Source organism: Pleurodeles waltl, chromosome 11 (genome assembly GCF_031143425.1).
Source record: "Pleurodeles waltl isolate 20211129_DDA chromosome 11, aPleWal1.hap1.20221129, whole genome shotgun sequence".
NCBI classification, from domain to species: domain Eukaryota; kingdom Metazoa; phylum Chordata; class Amphibia; order Caudata; family Salamandridae; genus Pleurodeles; species Pleurodeles waltl.
The window spans coordinates 882,492,672-882,513,820 of record NC_090450.1 but is presented as its reverse complement, the minus strand read 5'-3'; the positions used below and the strand labels follow the sequence as shown (position 1 = coordinate 882,513,820).

The 21,149-nt window shown below is 40.6% G+C and overlaps 1 protein-coding gene across 1 annotated transcript in view; it reads right to left on the bottom strand.

Annotated features, from left to right (window-relative positions):
• SSH1 (slingshot protein phosphatase 1) overlaps positions 1 to 21,149 on the bottom strand; it is a 339,738-nt gene that overhangs the window by 60,803 nt on the left and 257,786 nt on the right. The gene's annotated exons all lie outside the window — the stretch shown is intronic.

Genomic DNA, 21,149 nt, shown 5'->3' with positions numbered 1-21,149 from the left:
ATATGTATAAATCAACAAGTACGAAATAGAAACAGTGCAATACAGTATGGTAAAACTTAGCAGTTAATCTAAATAAGGTCAAAACTGAACGCAACTAGTTTGAGTTGTAGATGTACGTTTTAAATAGGTCGTGGCTTAAACTAAAGACATTTTGCCAAAACATGTCAAAAAACTAAAGTTTATTCTTACAATACATTATTCACCTGGGGGGTTTTGTGCGCATTCTGGCATTGAAGAGCTCTCATGTAGTAATCTCGACAATTTTCATATAAACTGGAGATGTATAAAGTGCAAATATTCATTTCCATATGTTCTGTGAAATTCTGAGACATCATATATTGTTGCAGAATGTATACTGTATGGGAGGACTTGCTGTATGATTGTAAGCTTTGATGTAATGCTATATGTCAATCGGCTGACTTTACAAATGTGCAGGGAGCTTTAGCAAATTACAGAGGGTTATCCATATGGCTTGACTGTACATGATTGGCTAATGTATAGCTGTGAAGCCACTAACTTAAGTTCTATGTCAAATTAAATATTTAGCAAACACATCTTGTTAACGTAAATAATGACCAAAACATTTTATGAACGTTAGTCAAGATTCAAAAAGTCCCTGATTGCATTACTGTCTACGGAGCTATTATGTTTAATAAGTAATGTTTGAATAAAACTTACTCTAAGAGAGCTGCTCCAGCAGTTGAGATTTATAATATAAAGGTCCTGGCGCTACCCTCTATGGAGCCGAGATTTGGGAGCCCTTACTTGCAACAGAAAACAGATTTATGAGGCTCCTATTCGCTCTTCCTAAAAGCACACCTTTGACCCGCTTTTTCCTGATCGGACCTTTAGGAGAATATCCTCAAAAGTCAAACTAAGGCCCATATTCTGTTGGCATAGGCTATGGACTTCACCAGTTGGCTCTGCCTTGAGCTCCGGATATACCAGGGCTTGTGCATGTCAGGTTCATGCTATAGAGACTGGGGATGGAAACATTTTGGGATGTACTGGAGGATTTTACCTCTATCTCCAAAAAATGACATCAAGCTAGCTAACTGGCAGAATGTGCAGGTGGAGACTGTCTTCAGTAGTAGGGGTGCGTGACTTTGGAATGCATGACTTTTAAAATGTTTCCTTACTATGAGAAGTCGATAGATGAGATAACCGCCCCCTCACACCGCTAGCCCAGAAATTATTTTTACATTTTAGATACCAGACTATCCCCATTAAGACCTTTTGTGCCAACTAGGTTAATGCAAAAAAAAAAAAAAGAGTACTGAGTGCCCAGTGTGTAGGGGGCCATCTGAAACTCTGCCACATTTTATATTTTTTTGTCCTGCATATGATTTACTGAGGTGAAAATGGCTATTGCCCTTGTGTAGGTCCCTGGGTGTGGGAAGGTACTTGAATGCCCTTAGGATCTTATGAACTTATATCCCCAGGATAGTGGTGTTTGCTGTTGCAAACTACCTTCAAGCAGCCTTGATTTGGCGTTCTAAGCGCCTCTGTGCCCATGTAGATATTGTCTCTCAGGGTAACCAATAACGGGGGTAGGATCATTGCCCTTGATGCAAATTATGCTGGACATTTTGTAGTTTTAACTAGGTTTAAAAAATTGTGAAATTTTATTGATTGTCCAGTGTTTTATCTTCATCTTGTAATAAACTTTGTACTCCCTATCATTTTATCTAAATGCACTGATACTTTATATTGTCGTTGGATATCATGGGCAATCGTTGGGGAGAGGAGGTAAACGCTTGTTGTTTTATGTCTTTGTGGTGTGCTTTTATGATCTGTATAGATCGAAATAAAGTTATGAATGAAATTATATTATATTTCTTAAGCACCGGAATACCACAATATCAACTAAAACGGATGAATTCACAGACATTCTTCATGTCCTGCATGCTGGGAAACGTTACACCCACTACAGACGTGACATAAAACTGTGTCTAAGTGTAGCTCGCTAAATACCTTCCAGCATGAAAATCAGTGCTTAATTTGTGCTTGTTGTTTCCGGTGCTGAGCACCAGCACTTATATTTGAGGGCCGGGGCTTATTCTTCTGCCTCAAGCACTTGCTGCAAGCAAAAGACACGTATGGGACAGACGGAGGAAGGGAAAAATCAAAAAGCTTCACAAAGGGAGAAAGTAGAGAGTTGCAAGAGTGAGCTGAAGGGGCAGTGAGTGGCTTTATATGGATTGAAGAGGCCCGAGATGGATCCATGATTACGCTGCCTTAGCATTCTGTTTTCACACATTTAATTGCAGCAGCTGCATGTTTAAGAGGAGGGCGTTCGGCACCGGCACCTTTTTATTTACAAATTAAGCACTGATGAAAATCATGTAGCAAAGTCATAAATTAGGTAATGTAATGAGTGATGTCATCATTGATTCTTTCAATGATGTCATGTGAGAAGTTTTTAACGTTATTTAATATGTCATGAGTGATGTAATATAGGAGGTCATAAACAGAGCATGACGGAGGTGCAAGTTATAGTTAGCTAAAGAAATATAACAAGTAAAATCAGGAAAAGGCTGAAACGGCGGAAAAGGCATTTTGTGAAGGGTCAAAAGCTAGAGGGGGTGAAAACGTTTAGTTATTGGGGTATTGTTTTTTTCTCAGAAAGATAACTGGTCCTCTCATATGGCAACGGCCAAGCTAAAATGTATAAGGCCCACTGCTGTTGTATTTAGGTGTGCAAGAAATTAGGTAGCAAACCCTTAATAGAAATTACTAAATTGTATAGGAGCAAATGCCTTCCAGTGGCCCTATAGGGTTACCCAGTTTGGTGTAAGGAAAAGTGTAAAACCTTAGTGCGGCAAGAATTTTTTTTTTTATGTAGGCTACTGGCTGTACCAAAGTCGATTCCAGCCTTCATTGTACGCAAACAACTGGGTATAGAGTACGTGGAGGATTCTATTGATCTTCATGCGCTAATGAAACGGCATAGCATTTGGACAAAACAAGGTACCAAGTTTACTAGCGAAATCATTCAGGATTGTCTGGGTCTCGATTACTGTGGTAAAATACTGTGGCTTCAGTACATAAAATCGTTGCTATTAGAATTGGGGTTAAAGTTTAACCCATTAGAACCACATAGTATTTTGCAATTCAGCAAATAAAATTGGCCTTGATGGAAACAAGGGAGGTCAACAGAGAATCTCAGGAAAAAATGAAACCCACAGTAGATAGATAATCCCAGGCCTTAACCCAACAAGGGATTCAAGGATACCTGATTAATGTGGAAAGTATCTATGAGAGATTTTTGTAAACCAGAGTGCATTTAGAGTGGATTCACCATCTAGCGGTCTTTCCAAAAACACACTCATGGCTTCTGAACCCACCAAGGTGTCAGAGTGACGGAAAGTCAAGTCAGACAACCTCCCACTTTTTACTGTTCTGCAAATTCTATAACGATATCAGATGCTCTACGTTACGTCCTCTTTTCTTGTCTCAGGGTCTTATAGATCATCAGGAGGCCCTTATTTTCTGAAAAACTTGTCAAACATGTAAATATGTTGTGCTAGCCATGAATTTATTAAGAAAGCCCTTCGCAGACGCAAATCACTAACTCAAATAGATGGCCTGCAATATGAAGAAATCTCTAATGACACCTGAGAATTAAATTTTTTGATCCTTGTTATGTTCTGACTGATCTCTTATGAGATCCATGGATATTCATGGACACTAGCATAAAAGGTGACAGACTCTGCTAGCAATACTTATTTGTGATCATTGCATTAAGATCATATTTCCTTGTATGTACTGCTTTTCATAACCAATTACAAATTTTACTGTCTGTTTTCCTTTTTAAAAGTGTAAATATTTGTTTTTTAAATATTTTATTGTACTGCAAATTTCTACCTCTTTAACTGTTTAAAGATATTTATGTAATTAGGGACTTCTTACCTCATGTTCTTTTATGGATTTGATTATAAATCTAATTAACGATAATTTTGACTTTGAACAAGCAAAATCCAATGTTTTTTTTTCATTTTTAAAGTTACAATGTGTGCGACTTTTTCAAACCTGTCTCTAATTGCCTTATTACAGTTGAGTTGTGACGTCTCTAGTCAACTATAATAAAGAAATACCATAACTACTCAACTGCAATAAGTTATTACACTTGACTTCTGACATCACATTTCCTGCACCAGAGCCAGCAGCTAAGGTGAACGACAGGTCATGGAGCATAATTAGAGGTGCAGTTTAACTAAGAAAAATGGGGTCTGTCTTTTCCTTCTCTAGATGTTTTTCTAAAAAGAAAACGTGATGACCAGAATACTTATTACAAGATGTTTATTTTGTTCCACAGTATGCGCCCTTACAGGAAAGATACAATCCCTGCATGTTTCTACACTATCTGAGCCAAACCATTTTCAATCTAACTTACACTAAACTCATTCTAATATTTTTTTTTCAAAAATAACTACTTTTTGGTGTGTTTAAATATGCAGTATAGATTGTACCTTTATTCTTCTGATATGCTATCACATGAAAGAGCAAGACATTAAGTTCAAGGAGTAGGATATCTGAGGTCCATAAGGCCCTCTTGGACCAGAGTTGGTTCCCCTGTTTTCTTGGCTTCATTTTGCATTTCATATTTTGCATGTTTTCGCTGAATCACTTGCATATTACTATCATTCTAGGAATATATTGTACGAGTTGCTTGTTTTATTTAGCTTTTTCTGGACATGTAATAAGTACATTCTGTCTAAGGTTAGGAACACAGTTCACAATATCCTAGTGCTTATGCTGCCATGTTCATGAGACAGTTTCTAACATCTAGACATAGCTTTGCTTCAGAGCAGTGTGGTTTTATTATATAAATGGCGCACTGACCTGGAAGGAGCAGATGCGCACTCCAGACGCGAGCATCCTGGGATGCATGCTGTGTGGGACGTGCAGCTCTATTGCTGCTAATTTACCAGCTTGCAGAGAGGATTGCCATCTACACTACAAGCTGACCCCTGACACCATGTCCAGGTATGGGGCTAAGGCTAATCCTATAGATCAGGTAGGCAGAACGGTACATCTGCTATGTTATCAGTATAGTCATAGGGTTAGGTGGAAACCTCTAGAACTCATTTACCATGGTTGGATTGTTCATTATCTTTACAATGTTCATTATGCTGATAACTTTGCTCTGTTTCATCTGCCAAATAATTGCAGCTTATTCTCTCTATGAAGGATTACGATTGTTTCAGTAAATGTATTGAAAACCTATCTTGTATATCTCTTGTGTTTCACTTGGGCATGCATGAGTAACTCAACAAAAGGATGAGATCTGTTTTCAAGACTTCCCTGGGGAGTCAGAGTGTCATGTTCAGGTTGCCAAAATCATCTTTCACACCAGCAGGGTTTGGGGTGTAGGTGAGGCACTGTGAGTCAGGCAGGAATTGGGGCGACAGTTTGTGATGGTGTGGGAATGACTCAGTCCCCTCATTCTAAAGTTCTGTTATCCTAATACGCAGTCCTATTATCTTAGTAGGTACCGTATTAACATGTGGTGGGTCAAAATATTTTTGATTTACAAATAATTTTGGCACTGTTTAAGGGATGTGCACATTATTAGACTTAGCATGTTTAGCCTACTCTTGGTTGCTTCGGTTCCATGGTGCTGTTTAATGAATCTCCATGAAATGTGGCAGGAAACATTAAGACTAGTGGAAGGCCAGGCAGACCATGTGATCAAACTCCACTGTGGAAGTGGGTTGTGTGAAGGGCATGGCCAAAGGTTGTTCGCAGCACAGACAGAGTATGTGGCAGGGAATTATGGTACATCATACAAAAAAACAATAATGAAATTCACTGAAAAACATCTGTTGGAGGTCAGGTGTGGTCTGCAGTTATGCTATTCAATGCACACCATAACTCACCCCTGCACCCACCACCCACCATGCTCAGTACACTCTGTAGCCAACAGCATGTAAATAAACATGCTTTATACAAAGAGCAAGACAAGCCAGCTGCATTAATTATGGAGTGCATTGTCCACAGCAAATTCAGAGAATTTTCAATTTTCATTTTTTAGGCTTACTGAATCATATCTCACCTTTGTGTGTATATATACACATATATACATACATATATATATATATATATATATATATATATATATATATATATATATGTATATATATATATACATACATATGTCACTTACCCAGTGTACATCTGTTTGTGGCATGTTCCGCTGCAGATTCACATGCTATGCATACGTCTGCCATCTAGTGTTGGGCTCGGAGTGTTACAAGTTGTTTTTCTTTGAAGAAGTGTTTTCGAGTCACGGGATCGAGTGACTCCTCCTCTTCGGCTCCATTGCGCATGGGCATCGACTCCATGTTAGATTGTTTTCCCGCAGAGGGTAAGGTAGGAGTGATAGAGTATAAAGAAAAGTGATGCCCATGCAAATGGAATATATATATATATATACATATATGTACAAGTGTTTGTTTAACTTAAACGGCTACAGGCTTCCAGGGAGGGTGCATGTGAATCACGAACAGATGTACACTGGGTTAGTGACATTTTCCGTTCAATGGCATGTGTAGCTGCAGATACACATGCTATGCATAGACTAGAAAGCAGTTATTCCTCCCATAAAAGCGGTGGTTAGCCTGTAGGAGTTGAAGTTGTCTGAAATAATGTTCTTAGTACAGCTTGACCTACTGTGGCTTGCTGTGCTGCTAAAACATCTACACAATAATGTTTAGTAAATGTATGTGGTGTTGACCAAGTAGCTGCTTTACATATTTCAGCCATTGGTATATTTCCTAAGAAGGCCATTGTAGCACCTTTTTTCCTTGTGGAATGTGCTTTAGGTGCAACTAAGAGTTGTCTTTTAGCTTTAAGGTAACATGTTTGGATGCATTTTACTATCCATCTTGCTAAACCTCGTTTTTAAATGGGGTTACCAGTATGAGGTTTTTGAAAAGCTACAAATAGCTGTTTAGTTTTTCCGAATGGTTTTGTTCTATCTATGTAGTACATTAGAGCTCTTTTAATGTCTAATGTATGTAGAGCTCTTTCTGCCACAGAATCTGGCTGTGGGAAGAAGACTGGTAGTTCCACTGTTTGACTGATATGAAAAGGTGATACTACTTTAGGAATACATTTAGGGTTAGTTCGTAGTACTACTTTATGTTTATGTACTTGTATAAACGGTTCTTCAATAGTAAAAGCTTGAATTTCACTAACTCTTCGTAAATGATGTAATTGCGACTAGGAAGGCAACCTTCCATGTTAAGAATTGCATTTGACATGAGTACATAGGTTCAAATGGTGGGCCCAGAAGTTGCGTAAGCACTATGTTTAGATTCCACGAAGGAACTGGAGGTGTTCTGGGTGGGATGATGCGTTTTAAACCTTCCATGAAGGCTTTGATTACAGGAACTCTAAATAAAGAGCTGTGATGTATTTTTTGCAAATATGCGGAAATTGCAGTGAGATGTATTTTTATGGAAGAGAATGCCAAATTTGATTTTTGTAAATGAAGTAAATAGCATACAATATCTTGTATTGATGCTGAAAGAGGGGCAATTTGTTTAGATTGACAGTAATATACAAATCTTTTCCATTTGTTGGCATTGCACTGTCGGGTAGTGGGTTTTCTTGCATGCTTAATTACTTCCATACATACAGTTGGTAGTTGTAAATATCCAAATTCTATGACCTCAGGAGCCAAATCGCTAGATTGAGTGTGTTGGGATATGGGTGCCTGATCTGCCCTTTGTTTTGTGTCAACAGATCTGGTCTGTTTGGGAGTTTGGAGTATGGTACTACTGACAAGTCTAGTAGTGTTGTGTACCACAGCTGACGTGCCCACGTTGGCGCTATGAGTATCAGATTGAGCGTGTTTTGACGCGGTTTGTTGACTAGAAATGGAATGAGTGGGAGAGGGGGAAAAGCATAAGCAAATATCCCTGACCAATTGATCCATAGAGCATTGCCCTTGGATAAGGATTGTGGGTATCTGGATGCTAAGTTTTGGCATTTTGCGTTTTCGCTGGTGGCGAACAGATCTATGTCTGGTGTTCCCCATTGATGAAAGTATTTTTGAAGTACTTGAGGGTGAATCCCCCACTCGTGTGTCTTTTGATGATTTCTGCTGAGAACATCTGCTAATTGGTTGTGTATCCCTGGAATGTACTGTGCTACCAGGTGAATTTGGTTGTGTATTGCCCATTTCCAAATTTTTGGAGTTAGGAGGGAGAGTTGGGACAAATGTGTCTCTCCTTGTTTGTTTAGATAATACATGGTGGTCATGTTGTCTGTTTTGATCAAGACATTTTTGTGAATAAGGAGAGGCTGAAAAGCTTTGAGTGCTAGGAAGACAGCTAACATCTCTAAGTGATTTATATGTGGCTGTTTGTGTTGGGTATCCCATTGTCCTTGAATGTTGTGATCGTTTTGTTGAGGTGAGCTCCCCAGCCAATCTTTGATGCATCTGTTGAAAGTATGGTCTGAGGCACGGGGTCTTGAAATGACCGCCCTTTGTTTAGATTTAGATTTGTGGTATTCCACTGAAGGGACATGTTTGTTTGGCGGTCTATCAACACTAGATCTTGAAGTTGACCCTGTGCTTCTGACCATTGCTGTACAAGGCACTGCTGCAAGGGCTGCATGTTTAGTCTTGCATGTGGATTAACCGCAATACACAACGCCATCATGCCTAATACTTTCATGACCACTTTGACAGTGTACTGTTGACCTGTCTATATTTGTGCCAATATATTGTGAAATGCTTGTATTCTTTGCGTATTTGGATTAGCAAGCGCTTTTTGAGTATTTAGTATTGCCCCTAAATACTGTTGTATTTGCGCAGGTTGTAGTTGTGACTTTTGGTAGTTTATGGAGAACCCTAGCGCGTGGAGGGTTTGTATTACATAATGCGCATGGTTTTGACAATGCGTATGACTGTTTGATTTTATTAGCCAATCGTCTAGATATGGAAAGACATGAATGTGTTGTCTTCTTAGGTAGGCTGCGACTACCGCCAGGCACTTTGTGAATACCCTTGGAGCTGTTGTTATTCCAAAGGGTAACACATTAAACTGATAATGCTTTCCTTGAATGACAAACCTGAGATATTTTCTGTGTGCAGAATCGATGGGTATGTGAAAATACACATCTTTGAGGTCTAATGTTGCCATGAAATCTTGTCGCTGAAGTAGTGGGATAACATCCTGTAGTGTCACCATATGAAAGTGTTCTGACAGGATGTAAAGATTGAGGGTTCTGAGATCTAATATTGGCCTTAAGGTTCCATCCTTTTTGGGAATGAGGAAATACAGTGAGTAAACTCCCATCCCTTTTTGATTTTGTGGCACAGCTTCTATTGCTTGTTTGATTAATAGAGATTTGACTTCTTCCTGCAACAAAGTGATATGGTCTGTGCATAGCCTGTGTGGTTTTGGTGGAATGTTTGGTGGAGTTTGTATCAGTTCCAGGCAATAGCCATTGCAGATAATTGATAATACCCAGTTGTCTGTGGTAATGTTTAGCCAATTGTTGTGGAACTTTTGCAGTCTTCCCCCCACAGGGGAGGTGTGAATTGGAAAGGAATGGCATAAGTCACTGTTTACTTTTTTGTGAGGCTTGTTTTGGTGTTTGGTATTTTCCCCTGCCTCTGGGGTACTGGCCTCTATAAGTGCTTTTGAAACCACCTCGTGGTATTGTGGTTGGTAGGCCGGCTTTGGCTGTGACGTGGATGCCTCAGCAGTTTGGGCTCTAAATCCACCTCTAAATTGGGGTTTACGAAAGGATCCCCTGTATTGTGTGGTATACAGTGCACCCATGGCTTTTGTGTTATCTGAATCCTTTCACATCTTTTCAATAGCAGTGTCGACTTCTGGGCCGAAAAGCTGTTTTTGGTTGAATGGCATATTCAACACTGCCTGTTGGATTTCAGTTTTGAATCCTGAAGACCTAAGCCATACATGTCTCCTTATGGTTACAGCAATGTTGATGGTTCTGGCTGCTGTATCTGCAGAGTCTAGGGCCGACCTAATCTGATTGTTAGTGATGGCTTTCCCTTCCTCTACTATCAGTTGTGCCCTGTTTTGCTGTTCTTTGGGGAGATGCTGGATTATATCTTTCATCTTGTCCCAGTGGGCCCGGTCATATCTAGCCAACGATGCCTGAGAGTTGGCTATTCTCCACTGGTTGTCTGCCTGAGATGCCACCCTTTTTCCTGCAGCATCAAACTTCCTACTCTCTTTGTCTGGTGGGGGTGCATCACCTGACGACTATGAGCTTGCTCTCTTCCTGGCAGCGCTTACCACTACTGAGTCTGGAGGTAGTTGTTGGGTAATATAGACAGGACCGGAAGGAGGTGGCTTATATTTTTTCTCCACTCTAGGAGTAATTATCCTTGCCTTTACTGGCTCTCTAAATATCTGGTCAGCATGTTTTAGCATGCCGAGGAGCATAGGAAGCGACTGATATGTTGCATGCGTGGAGGAGAGTGTATTAAATAAAAAATCATCCTCTAATGGCTCAGTATGCATGGTGACATTGTGATAAGTTGCCGCCCTTGCTATCACTTGAGTGTAGCCTGTACTATCCTCTGGTGGTGAAGGCTTAGAGGGATAGCAATCTGGGTTATTGTCTGGAATGGGGTCTGGATCACAAAGATCCCATGGATCCACATTGTCCTGCTGCGAATCAAGTGTGATGATGACTGCATAGGTGTAGGACTGGTAGGAAGAGAGATATGTAGATGTGGAGAGTGAGGAGGATACTGAGGAGGAGAAAATTGAGGAGGTGGCGGTCTCTCCTTTGTTTTTGGCACTTTAGCTGCAGGCTGTGTAGTGTCCAATTCCTCCTGAAAGGCTAATTTCCTCTTTGGTTTTGGAGGAGGTGCGGTTAAAATTCTGCCAGTTTCTTTATGGATATGAATCCTGGCTTGCCTTTCATCCATTGCTTCTATTTGTGAGTCCTCCTCAGTAGTTTTGTGGCTTTAAGTGCTTGTGAAAGTCCATGCTCCTCAGTATAAATAGGTATTTTCGTCTCCGAAGCTTGCTTTTTCGGTATTGAAAAAGATGGGGTTGAAGATGGTCTCGGCTCCGAAAATGATTTTCGAGATTTCGACTCAGAAGAGCGGTGTTTGCTCGGTTTGGAGACGGGGAGTCCGATGGCTTCGGAGGGGTGGCCTTCTTCGGTGCCGAGCTGGTGGGTTGGTCACTGAGCGTTTTCTTTCAGGTCGAGCCATGGCCTTCCGGCAGTGGCGTTCCCAAGGCCTTATGTTTGGGCTTAGATGACACAGAGGCAGGCGTACACACGTGCTGTCCTGCCGTGACCGGTCTGTCCTCCTCGGAATCCTGGTCGGATCCTCGAACGGAGACTGCGGTCTCCATGATTTCTTCCTCTTCGATGTTGAGATGTTCGGTGCTCTTTGATGCCATCTCGAGTCTCCATGCTCTTCTGTCTCGGAGCGTCTTTTTTGACCGGAAGGATCTGCAGGCCTCACAATTTTCTTCCTGATGGTCGGAGGAAAGGCAGAGATTACAGACGAGGTGTTGGTCCGTATAAAGGAATTTAGCGTGGCACAGAGGACAGAATCGGAATGGAGTCCGATCCATGAGGCTCGGTCGGCCCGACGAGGCCCGAGATGGGTGCGCGTGCCCCAAAGGGCGGGTAAAGATGTTTGTTTCAACGGTACGGAAGTGTCGATCAAGGGTGTAACGCGATCGAAAACAATACCGATGAGAAATGAAGAGTTTTAAGCTTTCCCGAATCGAACTATCGGAGCGCAACGAAACACGTCCGAACCCGATGGCGGAAAGAAAACAATCTAATGTGGAGTCGATGCCCATGCGCAATGGAGCCGAAGAGGAGGAGTCACTCGATCCCATGACTCGAAAACACTTCTTCGAAGAAAAACAACTTGTAACATTCCGAGCCCAACACTAGATGGCAGACGTATGCATAGCATGTTTATCTGCAGCTACACATGCCATCGAACATATATATATATATATGGAAAATGCTTCTTACCCAGTAAACATCTGTTTGTTCGTGGCATATAGTGCTGTAGATTCACATGTTTTGCATAAGGCCGGCATCTAGTGTTGGCCTCGGAGTGTTACAAGTTGTTTTTTTTCTAAGAAGGTTTTTGAGTCACAAGATCAAGTGACTCCTCCTCTCGGTGATAGTGCGCATGGGCATCAAGACCTTTGTTGGATTGTTTTCCCGCAGGAGGGTGAAGTAAAGAGTGTACAAGTGTATATGTATATACATATATATATATATATAGTAAAGAAAAGAGACGTCCATGCAATGTACATACATATTTACAATATATAATACTACAATGTCCACAGGCTTCCGGGGAGGAGGGAGGGTGCATGTGAATTTACAGCACTACATGCCACGATGAGACGTCTACGGGGTAAGTAGCATTTTCCATTCGATGGCATGTGTAGCTGTAGATACACATGTTTTGCATAGAGTGTAGAGAAGTCCACTCCAGAAAATAAGCAGCGGCTAGCCTGTAGAAGTTGGAGTAGTTTAAAATAGTGTTCTAAGCACTGCCTGTCCAACATTTGCATGTGTGTGGTGTAGACCATGTGGCTGCTTTACATATGTCTGCTATTGGTATGTTTCCTAAGAATACCATTAAAGCTCCTTGTTTCCTAATGGAATGAGCTTTAGAAGTTACATGCAATTGCCTTTTAGCTGTAAGATAGCAGGTTTGCATACACTTGACTATCCATTGTGCTAATCCGTTTTTTGAAATGGGATTACCTTTGTGAGGTTGTTGAAGTGCCACAAAAAGTTGCTTGGATTTTCTGAAGTCATTTGTTCTGTCTATATAGTACACTAGAGCTCTTTTAACATCAAGGGTGTGAAGAGCTCTTTCAGCAACTGAATCTAGCTGTGGAAAGACGACTGGCAATTCCACTGACTGATTGATATGAAAAGGTGAAATCACCTTTGGTAGGAATTTTGGTTTTGGCCTAAGAACTATTTTGTTTTTGTGAATTTGAAAGAAAGGTTCTTCTAAAGTGAACGTTTGAATTTCACTGACTCTTCTTAAAGAAGTGATTGCTACTAAAAAAACAACCTTCCATGATAAAAACTGAAGACGGCAAGAATGCATGGGTTTTAAAAGGTGGCTCCATGAGTCTTGTGAGTACAATATTAAGATTCCACACAGGGGCTGGTGGAGCTCTAGGTGGAATAATCCTTTTAAGACCCTCCATAAAGGCTTTAATAACAGGAATCCTAAACAGGGAAGTATGTTGTCTGTTTTGGAGGTAAGCAGCTATTGCTGTTAAATAGATTCTAATAGAGGAATATACAAGGTTTGCTTTTTGTAAGTGAAACAAATAGCAAACAATATCTTGTATTGACGCCTTAAGTGGGTCAATGTTTTTAGGCTGCCAATAGTAGACAAACTTCCATTTAGCTGCATAACATTGTCTAGCTGTGGGTTAGTGTGCTTCCTTTAGAATAGCCATACATTCTGATGGAAGCTGTAAGTAGTCAAACTCTATGACTTCAGGAGCCAAATCGCCAGGTTGAATATGCTGGGATTTAGATGTCTGATTTGATCTTTCCTTTGAGTCAACGGGTCTGGTCTGTTAGGTAGTTTGTGATGTGGTATTACAGATAGGTCCAGTAGCGTTGTATACCAATGATGAAGTGCCCACGTGGGAGCTATCAGTATCATGGTGAGTGAGGTTTGTTTAATCTTTTTGATCAGAAATGGAACTAGTGGGAGAGGTGGAAAAGCATAAGCAAATATCCCTGACAAATTAATCCATAGAGCATTGCCCTTGGATTGAGGGTGTGGGTACCTGGATGCTAAGCTTTGGCATTTTATGTTTTCTTTAATGGTGAAAAGGTCTATTTCTGTGGGTGAATTTCCCATTTGTGTACTTGTTGTTGCGCCCTGCTTAAGAGGTCCGCAAGCTGATTGTGCACTCCTACAAATATATTCTGCCATTAATTGAATGCGATTGTGAATTGCTCATTTCCAAATTGTTTGTGCTAGAAGGGAAAATTGTGATGAGTGTCCCTCCCCCCTGTTTTTGCAGATAATACTTTGTGGTCATATCTTCTGTCCTTTTTACTACTATCTTGAGTGTGATTTGTGTTTGAAATGCTTGGAATACTGCTAGTAACTCCAAGTGGTTTATGTGATAGGTTTGTTGGATTGAGTTCCATTCCACCTGTATAGTGAGGTAGTTGAGATGAGCTTCCCAACCTATCATTGATGCATCTGTTGTAATTATGGTCTGATGCACTGGGTCCTGAAAGGGCTGCCCTTTTGACAGATTGGTGGAATTCCACCATTGCAGAGAGCGGTGAGTCTGGCGGTCCAACAACACTAGATCTTGAATTTGACCCTGTGCCTGAGACCATTGTTGAGAAAGACACTGCTGTAGTGGTCGCATGTGTAGTCTTGCATTGGGTACTATGGCTATGCATGAAGCCATCATTCCTAATAGTATCATCACCAACCTTACTGTAAAAGTGTGGTTGCATTGTCGTTGAGATATGAGATAGTGAAATGCTTGAATCCTGACTAGGTTTGGGTATGCTAATCCTGATTGAGTGCTCAGAATTGCTTGCAGATACGGTTGTATCTGTGATGGCTGCAGGTGAGATTTGTGGTAATTGATTGTGAATCCTAGATTGTGTAGGATGTTTACGGTATATTGAGTATGTTGTTGACAAATGTTTGTGGTGGCCTTTATAAGCCAGTCGTCGAGATATGGGAAGACATGTATATGTTGTCTTCTGAGGAATGCTGCAACCACTGCTAAGCATTTGGTGAATTCCCTTGGTGCTGTTGTTACTCCAAATGGTAGCACCTTGAATTGGTAGTGCTTTTGTGCCTTAACAAATCTTAGAATACTGATGGATGGGAATGTGGAAAAAAACATCCCTGAGGTCTAATGCTGTCATGTAATCCTGTTTTTGTAGTAGGGTAATTATGTCTTGTAGAGTGACCATATGAAAGTGTTCTGAAAAGATGTATAGATTGAAGGGTCTTAGATCTAAAATTGGTCTCAGAGTACCATCTTTCTTTAATATGAGGAAGTATTGTGAATATACTCCGATCCTTGTTGGGATATAGGGACCATCTCTATGGCTCCTTTGAGTAGTAGTGATTGTATCTCCTGTTTCAATAAAGTTAGATGTTCCTGAGTAAGTCTGCGTGAAAAAGGGGGAATGTTTGGTGGAATACAGGTGAGTTCTAGGCAATAGCCATGTTGGATAATTGACAGAACCCATTGATCTGTGGTGATGTTGTACCATTGTGGGTAAACATTTGCCGGTCTTCCTCCCACAAGTGATGTATGTTCTGTGGGGTTTTGTAAGAAGTCACTGCTTTGTTTAGGCAGAGGAACCTCTGGGAGCAGCTGATTTACCTCTTCCTCTAAAACTAGATCCTTTAAAACAGTCTCTGAATGAACCTCTGTTATAGAATTGTGACCCTTGTTTTTGTTGTGAGGTGGATGGTTCTAAGGTTGATGGTTTGAAACCACCTCTAAATTGTGGCCTATGAAAAGTGCCTCTAGTGGGTGTGATGTATAATGCACCCATAGATTTAGCTGTTTCTGAGTCCTTTTTAAGTTTATCTATTGTAGTATCAACTTCTGGCCCAAATAAATGTTTATTGAAAGGCATATTTAATACGGCTTACTGTATTTCTGGCCTAAAACCTGAAGCTCTTAGCCATGCATGTCTCCTAATGATTATGCTGGTTTTGACTCCCCTTGCAGCTGTATCAGCTGCATCAGTAGCACATCTGATTGCGTTATTAGGGATAGCTGCCCTTCTGCGACTATTTGCTGCCCCCTTTTTTGATGTTTCGGCGGAAGATATTGTAACATGTCTTCCATCCAGTCCCAATGAGCCCTATCATATCTTGCTACGGGTGCTTGTGAATTTGCAATCCTCCAGTGGTTGGCCGCTTGAGTAGCCACTCTTTTGCCGGCTACATCAAATGTTCGACTTTCTTTGTCTGGAGGAGGAGCAACTCCTACAGACTGGCTATTGGCTTGTTTTCTTGCTGCACTTACCACTACAGAGTCAAGTGGTAAATGTACCCTAATAAAAACTGGATTGGAGGGTGCAGGTTTGTATTTTTTTTATCAACCTTGGGTGCAATGATCCTTGCTTTTACAGGGTCTTTAAAAATGTCTTTAGCATGTTTAAGCATGCCTGGAAGCATAAGGAAATACTAGTACTCTTTGTGAGTGGATGTTAAAGTATTAAACAAAAAAATCATCCTCAAGAGGATCTGCATGTAACTGTACGTTATGATACGCAGCTGTCCTGGCTATAACCTAATTATAAACAGTGGTATCCTCAGGAGGAGATGGCCTTGCTGGGTATAAATCTGGGTCATTAGGGAGAATGGGATCTGTGTCATATATATTCCATGGGTCTACTTCTTCTTGAGGACCAGTTAAATCATCCCTATGTGGTGATGTAGATAAGGCCTGTGGAGAAAACTGTATTGAATATGTAGGTGAAGGTGGTGGTGGTGGGGTACAAAGAAGGGAAGGAGAATGTGGTGGTGAAGGCTGAGGTTGTTGCATTGATTTTTGTTTCTCCTTGTGTTTAAGGACTTTAAAATGTGGAGGCCCAGCGTCCAAAGTATCTTGAAAAGTCAGTTTTCTTTTAATTGTTGGAGGAGGAGACGCTATGAGCTGTCCTGTTTCTTTGTGTACATGAATTTTTTCGCTGTTTAGCGTCCATAACCTCTAAAATAGGTTGTATTTCTGATGACTCCCCAGTAGCTGGAGAGTTTTTACTACTGGCAGCTTGGATTCCAAAGGTTTAGATACAGAATGCTTGGTTCGAACCGAAAATGTTGGCTCCGAAAGTGCTGTTAATTTTTTCGGATCTGAGGTGGAAAAGTCTGATTTTCTGCTCAGTACCGAAACAGGTGTGGCAAGCTGTTTGGTTTATGCTGAAAGCCCTTTTATCTTTTGTTTCGGTGCCGAACCCGAGGGATGGTCATCCAAAGGTAATTTTCAGTCCGACCATACCCCAAGGCAGTGGAGGACCGAAGACAAATGCAGGAGTCTTTTTTAATAGTCTTTGTTTGGTGTGACAGGGCTGGTGTACTCATGTTCTGCGCTGGTGGTATGGACTGGCTGACGACATCGGAGTCTCGATCCAAATCCAAATCTGCAATGAAAACGGCTACACGCTGTCCTACTTCTTCTTGTGCATGTTCATCTCCGAAGATGTCTGGTGTGTGCTCTGTCGACTTGGACGCCATCTCCATTCGACACACCCTTCGGTCCTGAAAAGTCTTTTTGGATTGATATGTTCTAAAAGCGTCGCAGCTTTCTTCTCTGTGTTCTGGAGACAGGCAGATATTACACACCAAATGGTGGTTGGTGTAGGGAAATCTGGCGTGACACCAAGGAAAGAACCAAAATGGAGTCCATTCCATCAGCCTATCATTGTTCGACTACGACATGTCGAAGTAGGTCCTGAAAGGGCGAAGTCGCCCTAAGGGCTTGTAGTCGACCCCGACAACTGCAATCAGATCGACTATAAGAGTGGAAAAACGCGATCAAAACTATACCGACGTTTATAGAAAGTTAGAGGAAAGTTCAAAAGATACCGAACCAAGATGTACCGGAGGGAGAGGGAACACGTCCGAACCCGATGGTGGAAAGAAAACAATCTAACAAAGGACTCGATGCCCATGCGCACTATCACTGAGAGGAGGAGTCACTTGATCTTGTGACTCAAAAACCTTCTATGATGAAAAACAACTTGCAACACTCCGAGCCCAACACTAGATGGCAGACTTATGCAAAGCATGTGTATCTACAGCTATACATGCCATTGAACGTGTGTGTGTGTAAAAATGTGTGTAGTCAAGGATAAAAAAATAATAATGTTTAAATGACAAGTTTGTCAGTGGCAAATAGTCTGTGCCGGCACTAGGAACAGTGCAAGTGATATATCGATAATACAGATATTTGTACAGCCACAATATAGGCTTTCAAGAACCTCACAGACACGATCCTCAACAATAAAAATACTGGTTAAGCAAAAATATTCTGTTCCATTCCCAGGGCAAAAGACAGAAAAAATGTACTAACAGGTGTTTCTCAAAATATGGATTTTGCAACTGACCTTATATACAAAGGAAAGTGTTCAGTAGCTCACATCAAATCATTCCACAACAGAGACACCAGAAGAAGGTAACATAGACCTACAAATTCTGGTGAAACTGTCATAAAAGGAATAAGACCGGTTTTGCATTAGACTATACATACTAGCAATGGCCTGTGGAAATTTTCCCTTTTAAACATGTGAGAATGTAATTTTGGGATGGTCTGAGATGAAAAGAACAAGAAGACTTGGGGCTCGATTTATAATTGGTGGTCATTTCTAAAGCATTTGCAGGAACAGCCGTCATGGAGGTTGCAGTTAATGCTTTTTTTCAGTTTGGAGCAGGGCTCCGTCTACATGACTGAGCCTCGTACCAAACTGGTTTATTTTTAATACTCAAAAAGAAAATCCCAAAACGGGAATTTCCTTTTCAAGAATAAAAAAAAAAAAAAACATAATGCCACCCTTGCCATGGGAGGCATCTCACATGATAAGGGGGGGTCTTTTTTGTTTTTTACTGTCCCGTGCCACCTGGGTTTGCCTTGCAGTGAATGACAGTAAAAAAACAACTATATGTCTCTCCCATCCTAAATGGGCAGACAAATAGCCAATTCTCTTATGGCCTGACATTTGGCTACAGCAGTGATGGAGGAATCGCTGCAATAGCAAACTTATGGTCCTCATGCATATACATTGGGTGAGTGGGCAAACCACTGTGTTGGTGGGGAAGGTACTTGGTTGCGACAAGGTTGACTGTCCATCAACATATTAATCGGCCCCTCAGATTCTTTCAGTCAATGAAGAGAACAACATGAAAGTACCTCACTACTTATTGCATGTGTGATATTGCATTAGCAACTATGCACAATATTGCTCTATATAAGGAGTGCGGTTCTATCCGTACGTTGTCGCAGAATCCTTGAACATATTTTACAAGCATCAATTTACACAGGTCAGAAACATGCCATCAAGGGCCACACGGAAGGAAGGACTGATATTAAACATCCAAAATACCTACTCAACTGACCAATATAGAGAAAACTCTGTATTTGTTTAACATTTGTTTTGAGCTCTTCTTTTCCAAACTGTGCTCCTTTGCTTTTTAGCTATATTGTTGCATTAAATAATTTAACAGCATTTATTGAAAAGGTCTCATTCTCTGCTGGAATAGCGTAAATTGCTACCAGCCCTGATGTCACTATGTTGACCTATATGTGCCCATATATTAATCACATTATATGAACTAATGGAGTAACAAGTGTGAAGTGGTGCACCAGACACGTATAATGAAGTGCATTCACTGTAGTAGTAAATGACAAATGCCATGTGGTATAACCTTAGTCATTAAAATGCAATTATTTATTGTGGTTCTGCTACCATCCTCTTGCTCTAGAGCAATTACCCTTAAAATGATGAAAGTTTATCTTAAAATCATGACAGTTTATTTTACATGTACATTGAATAATGTTGATTAAAGTTGAAAAATGTAGCTGTTCATTGTACTTAATGATATCTGTTAACAATTTATTTTGTTTGCATTAACTGTAACATGTAGTCTTAAATGAGAAACGCAACGTATAACCATATGATGCAGAAGCTAACATTACAGTGTAACATGAGCTAAATGTGCCTTTGACATTATTTCTTGATTGCTAGGCCTAAGATTATTACATTGTGAGAAACTGTTTACATTTTCTGCTACCATGTCATTTCATTTTAGGTAGCTACACTGAGAAAATGTTAGTTTGGGAAAAGATGTGTTATTGTTTTATTCATAGAGAGCTTGAGAAAGTAACCTTGAAAAGGTACATGAAGAGACAGGGAGAAAATGTGACTGCCCCTATCCATCCATGATACAATCATTTATAGGAGACCAAGGTTACCTTCCCAGCATTGTCTTGAGAAAGTATGGACAAGTTGCAAGTTACCTTGTGAGATGTGAGAAGATGAACTGGAACTTTCCTGATCAGAGAAGATGTTACCAATTTGAATGCTTGACTTTAACTAGGACTTTGATTGTAGGACAGATCCCAACAGAACTCTGTAGGACAGATGCAATTTCCCTTGGATTGAGAGGTACAGATCTCTGACTTCCCAAATGCTAAGTGTGGCTACGAATTACACTAGATTCTGTAAGAAGGCTCTTGACTGAGCATCTGATATGCTGCCACCTTCACTTGTTGCCTTCATTAGTTGTTTTCCTATTGCCCATGATGAAATTTTCCAAATTACTTTTATTCTGTATTGGCTTTTTACCCTTTGCCCATGTGTTCAATAGATGGAGATGATCTTCCTTTAAGTTCTCCTATGAGATTTTGATAGCCCTTAGATAATGTAGTTACATGATTTTGTGTTCAAACCAATGTGTGACAGATTGAACCAGCGTTTGCTTTCACAGCACCAGATGTTTATGTTTTCTATAGCTGCCGCTGAATTCCTTGTTTGTTTAATGCTGATTCAGATGCAATTCTTCCATTTGTACGGGTTTCCGATTGCTATTCTGTAGCTTTATAGTATGTTTTTGAGATCGGTTTACATTAACCTGAATATTAACTTGTGATAAAAAACCTTTTAACCTGATTTTCGACTTGGGGTTCAGTGTGTGACTACATTGGTTACACTGTCTAAATTTGTATTGATGAATTGTTGAATAATTTCCCTGTCTCTCAACACCGTGCATGGACTCAACGGTTCAACGACATTGTTTAAAGCATAACAGGTAAATGCTCCACCACTGCCGAATACTAAGCAGTGGATGCTCACAATGTCTAATATTCATGTGCTCAGATTCCCATGTAAAATGTTCCCCCTCCATTTTTTGTGTGCCCTCTCATAGCTTTTCCCTCATTTTCACTACTTTCTCCATGCTTTTCTCTCCCGTTTTTGTGTGCCTTCTCCTTGCTTTTCCCTCATTTTCACTGCGTTCTCCAGGGCCTGCAAGTGCCCGGATACCCTGTTGGGTGATTAGCCAAGCTTCACACATCCTGATTGACTGACTGAGTAAGAAACAAATGTTTAGAAAATAACAACACAAAATTAAATAC